This window comes from Acipenser ruthenus, chromosome 53, assembly GCF_902713425.1.
Source record: "Acipenser ruthenus chromosome 53, fAciRut3.2 maternal haplotype, whole genome shotgun sequence".
Classification (NCBI taxonomy): domain Eukaryota; kingdom Metazoa; phylum Chordata; class Actinopteri; order Acipenseriformes; family Acipenseridae; genus Acipenser; species Acipenser ruthenus.
Window position 1 is genome coordinate 821,920 of NC_081241.1, and position 18,408 is coordinate 840,327.

The 18,408-nt window shown below is 38.7% G+C and overlaps 1 protein-coding gene across 1 annotated transcript in view; it reads left to right on the forward strand.

Moving 5' to 3' along the window:
* The window catches only part of LOC131723128 (tripartite motif-containing protein 16-like protein), a 217,003-nt gene that overhangs the window by 143,860 nt on the left and 54,735 nt on the right, over positions 1–18,408 (forward strand). The gene's annotated exons all lie outside the window — the stretch shown is intronic.

Consider the following 18,408-nt stretch of genomic DNA (forward strand, 5'->3'; position numbering starts at 1 on the left):
GCTCTGAGAGGCGGGGTTTGGGACTGAGGCCAGGTTTAGACAAGCAGGGGGAGCAGAAACTGCAGAAACAGTGTGAGTGAAGGGGGGGGGGGGGATTTTGTACTACTGCCGTATAAGAACATAAGAAAGAACATAAGAAAGTTTACAAACAAGAGGAGGCCATTCGGTCCATCTTGCTCGTTTGGTTGTTAGTAGCTTATTGATCCCAGAATCTCATCCAGCAGCTTCTTGAAGGATCCCAGGGTGTCAGCTTCAACAACATTACTGGGGAGTTGGTTCCAGACCCTCACAATTCTCTGTGTAAAAAAGTGCCTCCTATTTTCTGTTCTGAATGCCCCTTTATCTAACCTCCATTTGTGACCCCTGGTCCTTGTTTCTTTTTTCAGGTCCCCTGGGTCGACATTGTCTATACCTTTTAGGATTTTGAATGCTTGAATCAGATCACCGCGTAGTCTTCTTTGTTCAAGACTGAACAGATTCAATTCTTTGAGCCTGTCTGCATACGACATGCCTTTTAAAACCAGGATAATTCTGGTTGCTCCTCTTTGCACTCTTTCTAGAGCAGCAATATCCTTTTTGTAACAAGGTGACCAGAACTGAACATATTATTCTAGGTGAGGTCTTACTAATGCATTGTAAAGTTTTAACATTACTTCCCTTGATTTAAATTCAACACTTATCACAATATATCCGAGCATCTTGTTGGCCTTTTTTATAGCCCCCCCCCCCCCCCCCCCCGTGGAGTTCAGTGCCAACATAGCAGGAGATAAAACAAGGGCTGTCTGTTTACTTCGTCGTCAGCTTGGATGGTGAAAACTTAAACTCAGGGGGACTTAGAGCTTTGCCGGTCACTCTAAGCACTATCCGAAAGCTGGCTGAAGATGTCTTTTACTAGGGGGTTTAGTTACTTTGTTTTTTATTCAATTGGAATTTTACTCAGTCAATTATATATATAAAAAAAAACTATCTATGAGAAGATTAGGTTCAGTTTCACTTACAAATAAATTACAAACAAGCAGATAAATTACAGTGATAAAAAATATATATTTTAGTTTTAACAGAAATCATACTATAATAATAAGAACATATTGCAGCGTTTGTAAATCATAGTATTATTAATAAAGACCATCCTCGTATAATCGCAGCCCTCGTCTAAGGCCTGCAGTCATTTTGATCAATTTAAAATAAACGCTGCTGCGCCAAATTGAAGTAATACGGTATTTAATGGTGTGACAAAGTGATGAGTGAATACAGGTGAGTGCAGTGCAGAGCGAATACAAAACAGACAGACAATGATTTCCAGGTGCAAGGGTGTTTATTGATTTAATTAACAATGTCCAGAGCCTTATGGCAAACACCTGTAAATGTTGAAGTGATACAGCGGCCTGTATCACTCGGTATTTGTAAATCCCCGGGTTTGACCCGTAACCAAAAGTCCAGTTTTACACACCAACACTAAACACAAACACAATTCTTAGTGATAGTGAATCCGTGCAAGTGGTGTATTACAGTTCTCCGTGAATGCAGGGTGAAAGTGATGTCTGGGTTTATGGTGGCTTTCGCTACAGCTCCGGATTGTGCAACTGGTAGTCTATTAATAAACAGACGACAGTTAACAAAATACAAGACAAAACTCACGGTTCACGAAACAGCACAGACTCCTTGTAGGTTTTCAACACATTTACCAACGAAGAGATCACGTATGCTAATGTAAGTGCAATTTAATGAGCGTTACACAATTACCAGGGTAAACTCACTAATAAACTTGGGTTTTCTATATAATTCTCTTATAACCCAAATTTATTTTTAAAATCGGCTAGGGGGTGCACCAGAGCTTGGTCACATGCACAATAGTATGGACAATATCCCCTATTTCATTGTACTCTCACCAGTAATACAGTTATCACAATCACCCCAATAACTTTACGTTTTCAATCAAGCCTTTACAGTGAAAACACAGGATTTATAAACCACGCACCCTTTTTCATACATTGAATATCACGGCAGTGACCTGTTTCATTTCTACTTGCTTTACTGTCTGCGAGAGAACGGAATGCCCTGGTTCCGATTACAAAAAAACTAAACAGTGCGATAAAACAAAGCAAATTTATTTTTACAATGTTCGATTTGGCTTTTCTTTAACTTAGGAAATAGCTTCACTTTAGTAATATTTTTTTTTAATCTGTCACCTTACTGCGCAGTGTATTTCTTACAACTAAATAGTAAACTAACTCAATACCCTTTTTGCAATAACACAGTATTTAGTTCTCCCAACATTTAGTTACAGAAACATACACATGAACATTCACATTAAACATCTTATTCAGTTTCTTTTTACTCACAGTCCTTAAACCCTGACTGTATCTTCTTTCAATGCAAAGTCCCAAAGTACACACACACACAAAATACTTTTAGTTTAGCACTGTCCCGAAACACACACAAAAATAGTCTTAGTTTAAGCAATGTCCCGAAATTTGAAATATCCTTGCAAAGTACAAAAAAAAACACAAAATATCGAAAAAAATGAAAAATTGTTGGTAATTACGTATCCGTAGTCCTCACGTGTAGTCCAAGGATAACTCGGTAAACGACCCAGGAATGGCAGATCTCAGCAAATAGGTACGTAATTAAACAACCTTCTTCTGAAGCAACAATATCTTCTTCTAGGACAACTAAACCTTCTCAGGTAATAGCTTTTAAATTCGGGCATGCACCTTAGTCTCTAAACACTATCTTCTTTAACTCGTTTTACTTTGTCGCTGGCCTACATAGGCCCTGCTGCGTCACATTTTTGTATTTTTGTGCACCTCCATTCACTAGCAGTGATATAAGGGATGTGTTTTTACATTTGTTTGTAAAAAGAAAAATGAACTGCTGTTTACGTTTGTGATTCAGAACTGGTAAAACACTCCTGAGTTATTCACTGTATTTGAAGCTTTGGAATATAAACTTTCTGTTTGATATTTTAGAAAAGGAGTAAATGCCCCTTCAATCTGAAAACATCCAGGGTTCACAGGGTGGAACTAGGCCATCTGCTGTGATGATTTAAGACATGAAGTTAGTAACGTATAACATATAAAAGAGAGGTTCCATCCTTCAAAGGCCCTACGCATATAAAGAGAGGCTCTGTCATTGAGGAAACCTGACAAACAGGAGGGGGGTCACCGTCTCTGAGATGACCCGACATACGAAAGAGGGGTCACCGTCTCTGAGATGACCTGACAAATGAATAGGCTCACGAACCAGAAAGAAAAACATTGATTTGTATTATTAACATGAAAAATGGTTCTGGCTCTTCAATAGCCCAACATATTTGTTCTTGCTTGAACCAAAGTCATTGTACTTATCTTGCTCTTATTGTATTATTACTTGTACTGTAACACTTGAAATGTATTTGCTTACGATTGTAAGTCACCCTGGATAAGGGTGTCTGCTAAGAAATAAATAATAATAATAATAACATATACAGTAGGGGGGTTCCGTCACTGAGGAGACCCGACAAACAGGAGGGGAGCCACCGTCTTTGAGGAGACCCGACATACAAAGAGGCTCATGAACCGGAAAGAATAACAAGTCTGTAGACATATAGAGCAAGGTGTTCCGCCTCTTCAAAAGCCCAACATTATAGAAGGTGGGTTCCATCGCTGAGGAGACCCGACAAACAAGAGGGGTTCCGCCGCTTGGGGCCCTCACATAAATAGAGGCATCAGTACCTGAAAGAGAAGAAAACAAGCAATCATGCATGCTAAAGGAGGGGTTTGGCCGGGGGTCCCCTCTGACTCATGGAGAACCATCCTCTATGAGATAAATGAAGCGACGCTTAACAAAGGGTTGGAGAAAGTGGAATCACTAACCCCCCAAAGGATGGACCCCTGGCTCCCCGCTGAAGACGTTTATGAGAAGAAAAAAAGAGAACCGCCAATGCATATAGAAAAGAAGAAAAGAGAGAAAACATTTAACACAAAAGAAAGAAAAAAAACACAAGACAACTAGATGGAAGTGACTGAGGTTTAAATAGAATAGATTTAATTAGTGGAAGAAGATGATAGGTCACCTAAAGGTTAACATTTAAGAAAGCTCTACACTTGCACTTCCCAGCTCATTTCATCTAGATAGAGTTTACTATATCCTGCACTTCTTTCAATACGGCATATTATATGTGAGATCTACACAGCGTATTGAACTGCATGGCAGGTCATTTTTTTCATGGAATTATTTAATTTATTTAAACCATTAAAAAGCACGTCACTGGCCTTTCATGCCTTTTCACACACACACACACACACACACACACACACACACACACACACACACACGAGCACACTGGCACACGAGACTGACACAAACACGCAGCTTCCAGTAACAAGCAATTTATTCTTATCAATGCAATTTATAGGTCCAATGGTTAAGCCTGTATGTTTTTCTTATCACACTATTTTATGGCAGCTGTATAATAAATGATGTAGAAAGATGTTACAGAACTGGGATAATAAGTTACACAGTACTGTTTCGGTTTTGGTCAGAATCTGCTGTCTACAGGTTTTTTTTCTTTTTACATTATTATTGTTTTATTTGCACTAAATCAATAAATCCATTGAAATCTTATTAAAATGATCACTTTTTGAACCTCAGTTCATGCACCCCTGTGGCTTCTACAGAGCTCACAAGCATGCAATCAGCAACCTTTCAACCTTAAACACTCTCCCCCAGTAAAAGAAATACCACATCTGTTGAATGATGAATGTCTTTAATGTATATATATTTTTATAAATTCAACCAAAAAGTAGAAAACAGTATTACTAAGCGTGCACTTGTAGACAATGACCCATGTAATCTACGAAATAAAATGATTGAAAAGAAATAACAAGTATCTGTGAGCTGGATTTGAACTGCCAGCCACCTGTGGAAGCAGACATATGGACAGCTCTTCAATACAATACTATCAGACATTACAGGGTTAGGATTATACAGTAAAGTCTGTATTAGTGTCCACCTGAACCAAGCAGTCAACCATTTCTAACACGTAAAGCCTACATACAGATAGCTGAGATCTGCCTTTTATTAAACAGACCCATTTTAAAGGGAGTGCCACACAGGGCCAAGTTCCCGACAGCATCTGGTATTGGTGGAAACGATGACAGTAGGTCTCTTCGGTTATTCCCCATCTCTGCAACACAGCCTGTTTGACCAAATCATAGTCCAGGGTGCTTGTGGAATCCAAAGCCCTGTAGGCTGCCTGAGCTTCCCCAGTCAAGCAGGGGGCTAGTTTGGGCCCAGCAGTCTTTGGGCCACCTTGCCGCTTCTGCCACCCTTTTGAATGTGATTAAAAATGCCTCAGGGTCATCTTCCAAGGTCATTTTCATCGACTTTGGTTGTGTTGCAAACATTTAAGCAATTGTTGTTTGTGTCGCCGCCTCGCTCCTCTCATCTTTTTTCTTGTTCTGCCAGAAATCGTACTAAACACTCTGATTCCATTCCCATTCTGACACCACGTGGGTGGCTAGTGGTGAGAATAAGAAACTTTACACAAGTGCGTTAGAGTTAAACACACAGGTGCACGTTTATTTGCAATGTTGACAAAATAAAGCTTTGGGGAGACTGCAACCATCAAATCTCTGTTCTACTGTCTTCACTTCGTCCTTCCAACAAAATGAAAAACCAGCACTGCAAGACACTCCGCCCCCTGCAGTCACCAAAACCCAATCCTACCTGACCAGGTGATGTCAGTGTGGCTGACCCGAGTGGCAGAGCCTGGAGACCTCAGGCCGTCTTCCCTTACCAGTATGGTTGCTGCACATCCTGATAAGGCAAAGCTGTCAGCTATCTTCAGAGCCTCCTAGCATTAGGGTGGCTGAATTCCAGTTAGGACCCTATTCTGCCTCACATTTGCTGTTTTGAATCTGAATCATTTTGTATATCATTATACGACTTCAGTCATCTGAAACAGACTTTTTAAAACTCAGTTCATGCACCCCTGTAGTTTCTATAGCTCTCAAGTATTTAATCAGTACCCTTTTCCACCCGCAACACTCTCCCACAGTGAGTAGAAGAAATATCATATCTGTTGAATGATGTATTTCTTTTAAAAAAAAATGATAATAATGTAATCAAACCAAAAAGTAGAAAACAGTACTACTAAGCATGAGTTGTAGTCAATGACCCATGTAATCTACAAAATAAAATAATTTAAAAGAAATAGCAAGTATCTGTGAGCTGGATTTGAACTGCCAGCCACCTGTGGAAGCAGACATGTGGACAGCTCTTCAATACAATACTATCAGACATTACAGGGTTAGGATTATACAGTAAAGTCTGTATTAGTGTCCACCTGAACCAAGCAGTCAACCATTTTTAACACGTAAAGCCTACATACAGATAGCTGAGATCTGCCTTTTATTAAACAGACCCATTTTAAAGGGAGTTCAGAAAAATAATCTGCTGTCTATGTTTTATGTTTCAGAACTAGTAAAACACTCCTGAGTTATTCACTGTATTTGAAGCTTTGGAATATAAACATTCTGTTTGATGTTTTAGAAAGGAGTAAATGTCCCTTCAATCTGAAAACATGCTGGGTTAAAGAAAGCTCTACACTTGCACTTCCCAGCTCATTTCATCTAGATAGAGTTTACTATATCCTGCACTTCTTTCAATACGGCATATTATATGTGAGATCTACACAGCGTATTGAACTGCATGGCAGGTCATTTTTTTCATGGAATTATTTAATTTATTTAAACCATTAAAAAGCACGTCACTGGCCTTTCATGCCTTTTCACACACACACACACACACACACACACACACACACACACACACACACACACACACGAGCACACTGGCACACGAGACTGACACAAACACGCAGCTTCCAGTAACAAGCAATTTATTCTTATCAATGCAATTTATAGGTCCAATGGTTAAGCTTGTATGTTTTTCTTATCACACTATTTTATGACAGCTGTATAATAAATGATGTAGAAAGATGTTACAGAACTGGGATAATAAGTTACACAGTACTGTTTCGGTTTTGGTCAGAATCTGCTGTCTACAGGTTTTTTTTTCTTTTTACATTATTATTGTTTTATTTGCACTAAACCAATAAATCCATTGAAATCTCATTAAAATGATCACTTGGCGGTTCATTTTTTAATGGAATTATTTGCTAGATTTTTTTAAAAAAAATTAGCCTTTCATGCCTTTTCACATACTGACTGACACATACAGTTTCCAGTAAGAAGCAATTCAATCTTATCAATGCAATTCATAGATTCAAAGGTTGAGTTTGTTTTCCACAGTGGTTCTGTTGTTTTATGACAGCTGTATAATAAATGGAATAGAAAGATGTTACAGAACTGGATCAAAGAACAACAGTCTGTTCCAGTCTGATAAACTGCAGGGCAGAGTCTGCTGCCCACAGTGTTTTTATTTTTATTTTATTATTATTTAATTTCTCTTTTTGCATTTGATTTTTATTTTGCTTTAAAGCAGTGCAAAATGTGCAATATTAAAAAAAACAAATGAGGCACACGACTGTCCCCTGAGGTGTACATGAGGTGATGCACTCCAAATATCCCAAGTGTGTCACAGCTCTTGCAAGAGAGAGTGTGCTTCTGAAGAGCGTGATGTGCTGGGTTTGCACCCAGTGTCTGTCTGTGTATCAGGTTACCTCGCCTTGTCACTGCCTGTCAGAAACCCTGCTACACAAACACCTATCAACATTACAAAACACAAGCTACACAGAAATCTAATAAAACAACACATTTGAGTATTTCTAAATGTAGCCCTATTTATAGTCCTGGAAATTGCAGGTAACTGTGGCTATCTAGAAGCAGTGCAGGAAGTAGAGCAGGATCTGAACTGCCAGCCACCTGTGACCTGGAAGCAGACATGAGGACAGCTCTTCAATACAATACTATCAGACATTACAGGGTTAGGATTATACAGTAAAGTCTGTATTAGTGTCCACCTGAACGAAGCAGACAACCATTTCTAACACGTAAAGACTACATACAGATAGCTGAGATCTGCCTTTTATTAAACAGACCCATTTTAAAGGGAGTTCATCTTAAATCTTACTTGCTCTGCACCTCCATTCAGTAGCAGTGATATCAGGGATGTGTGGAGTAGTGGTTAGGGCTCTGGACTCTTGACCGGAGGGTCGTGGGTTCAATCCCAGGTGGGGGACACTGTTGCTGTACCCTTGAGCAAGGTACTTTACCTAGATTGCTTCAGTAAAAACCCAACTGTATAAATGGGTAATTGTATGTAAAAATAATGTGATATCTTGTAACAATTGCAAGTTGCCCTGGATGAGGGCATCTGCTAAGAAATTATTAATAATAATAATAATAATAATGTGCCACTCAGGAGCCCTCAACATTCACATATCAGGAGGGTCATTCTCTTTACTCCTTCTTCTTCTCCTTGGAGTCGGGTCCATGCCTCTCTCTACTAAATCACTCATTCCTCAGTTAGCTGGGTTTCTCCTCTGCAACACAATTGAAACAAGTCCGTTGTGGGGTTTTGGATTTGGTCCCCACCTGGCTACCGAGTCCCCACTTGGTGGATGTGTAACCACACCTAAGACCCCACTTAGATAGGTAGACAAGAACACAAACACACACACACAAACACAAATACACACAGGAACTGACACACACACACACAGACAGGCACTCACACAACAGTACTGACTCACACACACACACGTACACACACACACACAAACACACACAAGTACTGACACGCACACACACAGACAGATACTGACGCACACACACGCACACAAATACACACAGGTACTGACACACACACACACACACACACATACTGACACACACACAGAGACAGGCACACATCAGTACTGACTCACATACACACACACACACACAAACACACTCAGGTACTGACACGCGCACACACACAGATACTGACAAGCACACACACACACGCACACACACACACACACACACAGTTTCCAGTAAGAAGCAATTCAATCTTATCAATGCAATTCATAGATTCAAAGGTTGAGTTTTTTTCCACAGTGTTTCTGTTGTTTTATGACAGCTGTATAATAAATGGAATAGAAAGATGTTACAGAACTGGATCAAAGAACAACAGTCTGTTCCAGTCTGATAAACTGCAGGGCAGAGTCTGCTGCCCACAGTGTTTTTATTTTTTTATTATTATTTGATTTCTCTTTTTGCATTTGATTTTTATTTTGCTTTAAAGCAGTGCAAAATTTGCAATATTAAAAAAATGAGGCACACGACTGTCCTCTGAGATGTGCATGAGGTGATGTACTCCAAATATCCCAAGTGTGTCACAGCTCTTGCAAGAGAGAGTGTGCTTCTGAAGATCGTGATGTGCTGGGTTTGCACTCAGTGTCTGTCTGTGTATCAGGTTACCTCGCCTTGTCACTGCCTGCCAGAAATCCTGCTTTACAAAAACCTATCAACATTACAAAACACAAGTTACACAGAAATCTAATAAAACAACACATATTCAAACAGCACCTTCAAAGAGCAAGCGCAGCAGAAGCAATGAAACGAACAAAACAGATGATTCAAAATTCAGATTTTGAGAAGATATTTTAAAAAAATTTTAGTCAAAACATTTGACATTGAATGTATTACGTTTATTTGAGTATTTCTAAATGTAGCCCTATTTATAGTCCTGGAAATTGCAGGTAACTGTGGCTATCTGGAAGCAGTGCAGGAAGTAGAGCAGGATCTGAACTGCCAGACACCTGTGACCTGGAAGCAGACATGCGGACAGCTCTTCAATACAATAATATCAGACCTTACAGGGTTAGGATTATACAGTAAAGTCTGTATTAATGTATTAGAGAAGCTTGTCTGCTGCTCTGTAAACTGTGTATTTATTGTGTAGATCAGCCTGTTCTATTCAGCGCTCTTCACGCATAGGCGGCGCGTGAGTCTTTCGTTTGGGGAGGCTATTCCACACACTCCCCCTGCATTTATTGGACCCAACGATGTACAGCAAGATACACACATTATATATATTTATATACTTCATTCATTGTGTTGAGTTTGAAAAATAGTCGGACTGAGGGACACAAATAAAAGCTGTAAACCAGATTCATTCTCCTGCGTCTTTTTGAGAACTTGTATAGTAATTTATAGCATGAAACAGACCTCGAAACCACTCAGGGATGCAACATATATATATTTGACTTTTTTTCCAACATAAGGCGGTCAAATAAGGTTGCCACCCAGCCGGTATTTTACCGGACTGTCCGGTATTTTTATGTAATTTGACCCCCTGTCCGTTTTATTTTGGGAGATGTCCGGTAATTCTAAGCATTCTAATCTATTGGTTATATTCTTAAAAATGTGTTACAATAAACAATTTAATATCACATGTTGTGCTTGTATGAGTGAAATTCAAATACTATAACATATCGGTGTGTAAATGCACCAGAAAGAATTGAGGTAACAACGTAAGCCACCAAAACGCTGTGCCGTGATGTTTTTCTTGAGTGCTCACCGCTGTGTGTTATCTGGTTATGAGCATGCGCGCTGCTGTTAAGTATGACAGCCCTTTGAATGAAGAAGAGTGAAACTATTAAGTAGCATACTGTAACGTTAAGCGCGAAACTATTATGTAGCATACTTAATAGTTTCGCTGTGTGGTCCAGTGGTTAAAGTAAAGGGCTTGTAACCAGGAGGTTCCCGGTTCAAATCCCACCTCAGCCACTGACTCACTGTGTGACCTTGAGCAAGTCACTTCACCTCCTTGTGCTCCGTCCTTCGGGTGAGACGTAGTTGTAAGTGACTCTGCAGCTGATGCATAGTTCACACACCCTAGTCTCTGTAAGTCGCCTTGGATAAAGGCGTCTGCTAAATAAACTAATAATAATACTGTAACGTTAGTCACAATGGCAGAGACAAATGAAGAAGTAGACAATAGGAGGGGATGGGGCGTCAGGTATTTTCGTATCTCAAAGGTGGCAACCCTACGGCCAAATACATGAAGTTTAACACTGGCTTGTACTTTAAAACAGGTTCAGCCTATTTAAGCAAATTAGAAAAACAGTCGGGATAACAAGCTGCACTGTTTTTAAAACCTTTAAATCCGTTAACCTGTTCTGCAGTCCAACAGAACCTACACCAATTTCAAAAACCATTTCCATCACTTCAAACCAATGTAAATCAATTATTAATACTGGCTATCTGAAAACTGTCTTTGGTAAGCAAAACCATGCATTTTCATCAGAATATTAAAATACGTTTTCATATTTAGAGTACAGTAAGCAGGCAGACGCGGTTTTCTGCTTTCCTTGCAGACACTTTTTCATTAGTTCAAAAGAACCCACTTTCACTGAAAACAGAGTGAAGGACTGGAAAGATCTAAAGACAAAAAGCTTCAGAAACATTCGTAATCTGGCACCACAAACAGTGTTGTGAAAGGTGTATGTTCTGACTAGCGTCACAGTTATCAAATTCTCACAAAACGATGGTGCGTGAAAACAGACAGTATGCTGCGAAAATATTTTGCCTCAAGTTCCTTTAAATCAGATTTGCATCAAGCTGTTTGTAAAGATAACAGCAATTCGAATAAATGTAGAAATTGTGAAGAAGATGTTCCAGGTAAGGGAATGAGCGAGAAGGATTCAGAGTTTTCGTCGGCTGCCTCCTCTGTATGGGGGGCTCCGATCGGTGGGAAGAATGAATATTTTGGGGAGTCTTAGCCTCGTATACGCGTCGCCCATGCCTTCACGTCACAGGGTGGTGGCAAGCAGATGCGAAATTAATTTACCTCAAAACATTTTTTTTCCATAAACATTGTTTCTTTTATAATATTACACAAGCCTTTTGTACGTTGTCTGATGGACACAAAATCGCACATTTTATCCTTTTTTTCATGGCTGTATGTTATACTGGGTTAAAAAAAAAGCTCTATACTTGCACTTGCTAATTTCATCTGGATAGTGAAACTGTCCCCACCTTTTCAATGCCAACATTATAAATCACCCTGTATATATAGTTTTTAAATAATAATAATAAAAAAAAAAACATTATTTACTATATCTTGCAGTTCTTTCAAAACTGTGTATTATATGCGAGATCTTCACAGCATATTGAAGTGCTTGGCGGTTCATTTTTTAATGGGATTATTTAATTTGCTAGAAAAATTTAAAAAAATACTTAGCCTTGCATGCCTTTTCACATACTGAATGACACACACAGTTTCCAGTAAGAAGCAATTCAATCTTATCAATGCAATTCATAGATTCAAAGGTTGAGTTTGTTTGCCTCACCTTGTCACTGCCTGTCAGAAACCCTGCTACACAAACACCTATCAACATTACAAAACACAAGCTACACAGAAATCTAATGAAACAACACATTTGAGTATTTCTAAATGTAGCCCTATTTATAGTCCTGGAAATTGCAGGTAACTGTGGCTATCTGGAAGCAGTGCAGGAAGTAGAGCAGGATTTGAACTGCCAGCCACCTGTGACCTGGAAGCAGACATGTGGACAGCTCTTCAATACAATAATATCAGACATTACAGGGTTAGGATTATACAGTAAAGTCTGTATTAGTGTCCACCTGAACCAAACAGACAACCATTTCTAACACGTAAAGCCTACATACAGAGAGCTGAGATCTGCCTTTTATTAAACAGACCCATTTTAAAGGGAGTTCAGCTTAAATCTTACTTGCTGAGCACCTCCATTCACTAGCAGTGATATCAGGGATGTGTTTTCATACTTTATGAAAAAGGAAAGATAATCTGCTGTCTGTTTGTTTCAGAACTGGTGAAACACTCCTGAGTTATTCACTGTATTTGAAGCTTTGGAATATAAACATTCTGTTTGATGTTTTAGAAAGGAGTAAATGCCCCTTCAATCTGAAAACATCCTGGGTTAAAGAAAGCTCTACACTTGCACTTCCCAGCTCATTTCATCTAGATAGAGTTTACTATATCCTGCACTTCTTTCACAACTGCATATTATATGTGAGATCTACACAGTGTATTGAAGTGCATGGCAGGTCATTCTTTTATGGAATTATTTAATTTGCTTAAACCATTAAAAACAAGTTATTTCATCAGCCTTTCGTGCCTTTACACAAACACACACACACACACACGCACACTGGTACATGTTACTGACACACACACACACACACACACACACGCACACTGGTACATGTTACTGACACACACACAGACACACACACACACGCACACTGGTTCATGTTACTGACACACACACACACACACACACACACGCACACTGGTACATGTTACTGACACACACACACACACACACACACACACACGCACACTGGTACATGTTACTGACACACAAACACACACACACACACGCACACTGGTACATGTTACTGACACACACACACACACACACACACACGCACACTGGTACATGTTACTGACACACACACAGACACACACACACACGCACACTGGTACATGTTACTGACACACACACACACACACACACACACTGGTACATGTTACTGACACACACACACAGCTTCCAGTAACAAGCCATTCAGTCTTATCAATGGAATTTATAGGTCCAAAGCCCTGAATGTGTTTTTAATCACACTGTTTTATGGCAGCTGTATAATAAATGTTGTGTCATAATGATACAGAACTGGGATAAGGTACACAGTACTGTTTCAGTTTTGGTCATTTTGCTGTCATCAGGCTTTTTTATGATGAGTGAACACAGCATGCTGTGGATTTCGTGAGGGGGCAGGGTTAGGGTTACACTCTTGTTTCTCTGATGTACTTGGAGGTTAGACAGCACTGTGAGAGCTCTATTGAGGCAGTGGGTGCTTTAATAGCAGCACAAACTTTAATATACAAATTGAATCTAAACAAGAAGATGGCTTTAAGATAACTGTGATATTTCAGATCTGTACCAAACTGCTCTTATATATACACATACAGGAATGTCAGAAAAGTCTATTTTTATGATTCAGATATTCAAACAGTTAATACCAAAAAGTCAGCATTGCATGCAATCCTGTTCACTATTGGTCTGGCTCACTTTTAATAAGGTTTGCATTTCTTACCAGAAGAACAATACACAGATAGCACATTGAATATGATGTAATGGATGAGAAAATAAAATCAAATAGTGGAAATTATAGAATGCTCAAAACATTTCATGAACTCAAAGCTCAAAGACTTATAGGCCTATAGACTACCTGTATATTACCACTAACTTACTGCAATGTTTGAAAAGCAACATTCATTATTTAAAATTCAACATCATATCGATCGAAATAAATGTGTTTGTGGCAGGAGAAAGACTCTGGACATTGGAAAATACACGGGCAGAATGAGTTCAGGTTAAATGGGTGTGTTGGTTGTCAATTCAACCAGACCACATGTATAAAACTAAACTCACTTTATAGGTCAGTTGATTGGTAAGAGTACAGCTGTTTGTGTGTTCTTAATGTTTTGTTAAACAATTCTTTTCAACGTCCCATCCCTGCCTATTGGCTGAGCGTCGCAGAGTAAGCAGGGGCATCACATTCAAATTCCAAACTACACAGACAGACACGGAGCGTGATTTAGATTATTTGTTTTTAAGCTACTCGATGTCTCTGTTGAACCGAATACTGTTTTGTTTTTAGCCGTATTTTTATTTTCATCGGCAGACGCGCTCTGGATGCAAGCACAGTGCTGACATGTAATTTCCTAAAATTATATTAAGCGAGGTTTGGGGTAAATATATAAAGAAAAAAGGGAGTGTGTATTTTAGCACTAGTACAACAAGACCATGTACGGAATTAAAATGAATGGACTAAATAATAGTCTTTTTTTGTAACAATTTAATTGGTTTAAAAGCAAAAAAAATATCCATAAACTAATGTTCACAGAAAATAAATATAAAAAGAGAATTTCGACAAAAGCTGCTGTGAAGCACTGTGGTTGAAAGTGAAAACGTTACCCACGTAATGTTTTTATCCCCAGAAAGCTGAAATGATTGTCCCCACCTTTTCAATGCCAACATTATAAATCACAATGTGTATATATATATAGTTCATTTTTTAATGGAATTATTTAATTTGCTAGAAAAATTAAAAAAATACTTAGCCTTGCATGCCTTTTCACATACTGACTGATACACACAGTTTCCAGTAAGAAGCAATTCAATCTTATCAATGCAATTCATAGATTCAAAGGTTGAGTTTGTTTGCCTCACCTTGTCACTGCCTGCCAGAAACCCTGCTACACAAACACCTATCAACATTACAAAACACAAGCTACACAGAAATCTAATGAAACAACACATTTGAGTATTTCTAAATGTAGCCCTATTTATAGTCCTGGAAATTGCAGGTAACTGTGGCTATAAGGAGAGCAGTGCAGGAAGTAGAGCAGGATTTGAACTGTCAGCCACCTGTGACCTGGAAGCAGACATGTGGACAGCTCTTCAATACAATAATATCAGACATTACAGGGTTAGGATTATACAGTAAAGTCTGTATTAGTGTCCACCTGAACCAAGCAGTTAACCATTTCTAACACGTAAAGACTACATACAGATAGCTGAGATCTGCCTTTTATTAAACAGACCCATTTTAAAGGGAGTTCAGCTTAAATCTCACTTGCTGTGCACCTCCATTCACTAGCAGTGATATCAGGGATGTGTTTTCATACTTTATGAAAAAGGAAAAATAATCTGCTGTTTATGTTTCAGAACTGGTGAAACACTCCTGAGTTATTCACTGTATTTGAAGCTTTGGAATATAAACTTTCTGTTTGATGTTTCAGAAAGGAGTAAATGCCCCTTCAATCTGAAAACATCCTGGGTTAAAGAAAGCTCTACACTTGCACTTCCCAGCTCATTTCATCTAGATAGAGTTTACTATATCCTGCACTTCTTTCACAACTGCATATTATATGTGAGATCTACACAGTGTATTGAAGTGCATGGCAGGTCATTCTTTTATGGAATTATTTAATTTGCTTAAAACAAGTTATTTCATTAGCCTTTCATGCCTTTTTCCATACACACACAGTCACACTGGTACATGTTACTGACACACACACACACACACACACACAGGCACACTGGTACATGTTACTGACACACACACACACACAGTTTCCAGTAACAAGCCATTCAGTCTTATCAATGCAATGTATAGCCCCAAGGTTTAATATTTTTTTTGATCACACTGTTTTATGGCAGCTGTATAATAAATGATGTAGATATATGATACAGAACTGGGATAAGGAGCAAAGTTCTGTTTTGGTTAGTCTGCTATCTACAGTTGTTTTTTTATGATGACTGAACACAGAGAGGACAGGGTTAGGGTTACACTCTTGTTTCTCTGATGTACTTGGAGGTTAGACAGCACTGTGAGAGCTCTATTGAGGCAGCGGGTAGTTTAATAGCAGCACAAACTTTTATACAAAGATGACTGTAGTTATGATAACTGTGATATTTCAGAACCATATCTAATTTATTTGAAGTATTTTTTTCTTTATACTGTGTATATAGGAGGCTGTGTGGTTAAAGAAAAGGGTTTGTAACCAGGAGGTCCCCGGTTCAAATCCCAGCTCACTCACTGACTCACTGGGTGACCCTGAGCAAGTCACTTAACCTCCTTGTGCTCCGTCTTTCGGGTGAGAGGTAGTTGTAAGTGACTCTGCAGCTGATGCATAGTTCACACACCCTAGTCTCTGTAAGTCGCCTCGGATAAAGGTGTCTGCTAAATAAATAAATAATAAAGTATATATATATAACTTGTAAGTGACTGCGACAAATAATAAAAATAAAACTACCTAAATAAGACTGGGCATCTGAGCGGTGTTGCAAATAAAACCTTGTGTCTCCCGTGTGTGTCGGTGAATTGCCCTCCACCCTTCCACAAGGTGGAACTCGGAGCTCTTGCTGACGGCACTGTTGTGTGAAACCTCAAACTCACTACCATCGGGTTTCAATAAAGTCTAAATTGTATTTTCTATACTTTAATTTCCCAACAGATATTCTAGACTCATATCTGTTTGGAAAAGCAGCTACAGTTTGGAGTAAGCATGTTTTACATGGGATTGATAAATAATAATAATATATATTTTTTAATTAAGGCTGTTTTATCAATGAAGACCCAATTATTGATAAAACCAATCATAATTGATCATTTTTATACTGCATAGACCAAATGTCTCTTCGAAAAAATACATAAGTAATTTGCATAGCGCCAAACTTTTATTTCTATTAAATATTATTATGACGTCAAAGGAGTCAATAGGGTGTCATTCATATATGAAGAACCCAAGGTAATTTCACACTTTTTATACAGTGTGGCCATTATCTTAGAAAGAATAAAGAATGTTTTGTGGCAATGTGTTTTACACGCCTGCATCCAACATGAAAATGCCCTCACCCACACCTGTATGTGTTGGTTCATTATGGCTGGCTTTGCTGTGTAAAGAACGCTTTGTCCCAAGACAATGCAACGTGTTTCTTATGTAATAGACTCATATCTAGTAGCAAAAACAGTTAAAGGTTTGGGACACTGTGATTTATATACTCTTATTAATTATTGAGATGACGTCGCCCACAGCTGTACATAGTGGTTCATTAAGGCTGTCATTTACCTGTGAAGAACACCTTGCCCCAGCATAATTACAATTGTATAATATAGTTAGGGCTTCTGATTCTGACCCCCGATACAAAAAATTGAAATCAGTGGATAGCCAATAAACACCGGAAAAACTGTGGAAATGGTTGATCTATTCACGTTGACTTTACCCTTTTCCCATTAAAAAAAAATAGAACCTACGACAAAAATAATAAATACATTTCCTTGTGCTGCTGGGCAATGTCCCGCCTTCCTGACTTGCATCTATCAGTGATTCGTTCTGAATACTTTAAACCCGCCCCAACTACTGAGTGACAGCACATTCCTGCATTTCTATTGGAGACTCCGCTTGCGAGATTTAAAACGAGATTACAATCAGAATGGAGGCTTGTTAGCGGGATTTCAAGCTGTATTACAGTTAAGATACAGAGGATTTAAAACAGAATTGCGGCGAAATGTACAAAAATGCCTCCAGACAAAAACCCCTGAAGAATGTGCCTTGAGCAGAGGGATTTCACTGTGGAAGACAGCAAAGGAAAGAAGGGACAGCTTAAGTGTGCAAGTACTGTTGAGTTTCAAAAAAACGCTCAAGCATTTTGGAAAGTAACCGAAAACACTAATTTCATACAGTATATCAAAAACGAAAACCCCGAAAAAAATGATTTTCTCGAAAATAGCTAAAAATAAACACCGAAAAATACAATTAATAAAACCCGAAAAACAGAAGCCCTAAAGATATTCTACTATAACAATGACCACACAGTGTAGCTTTAACTAAACAATACCAGCAGACGAGCCTATTTCA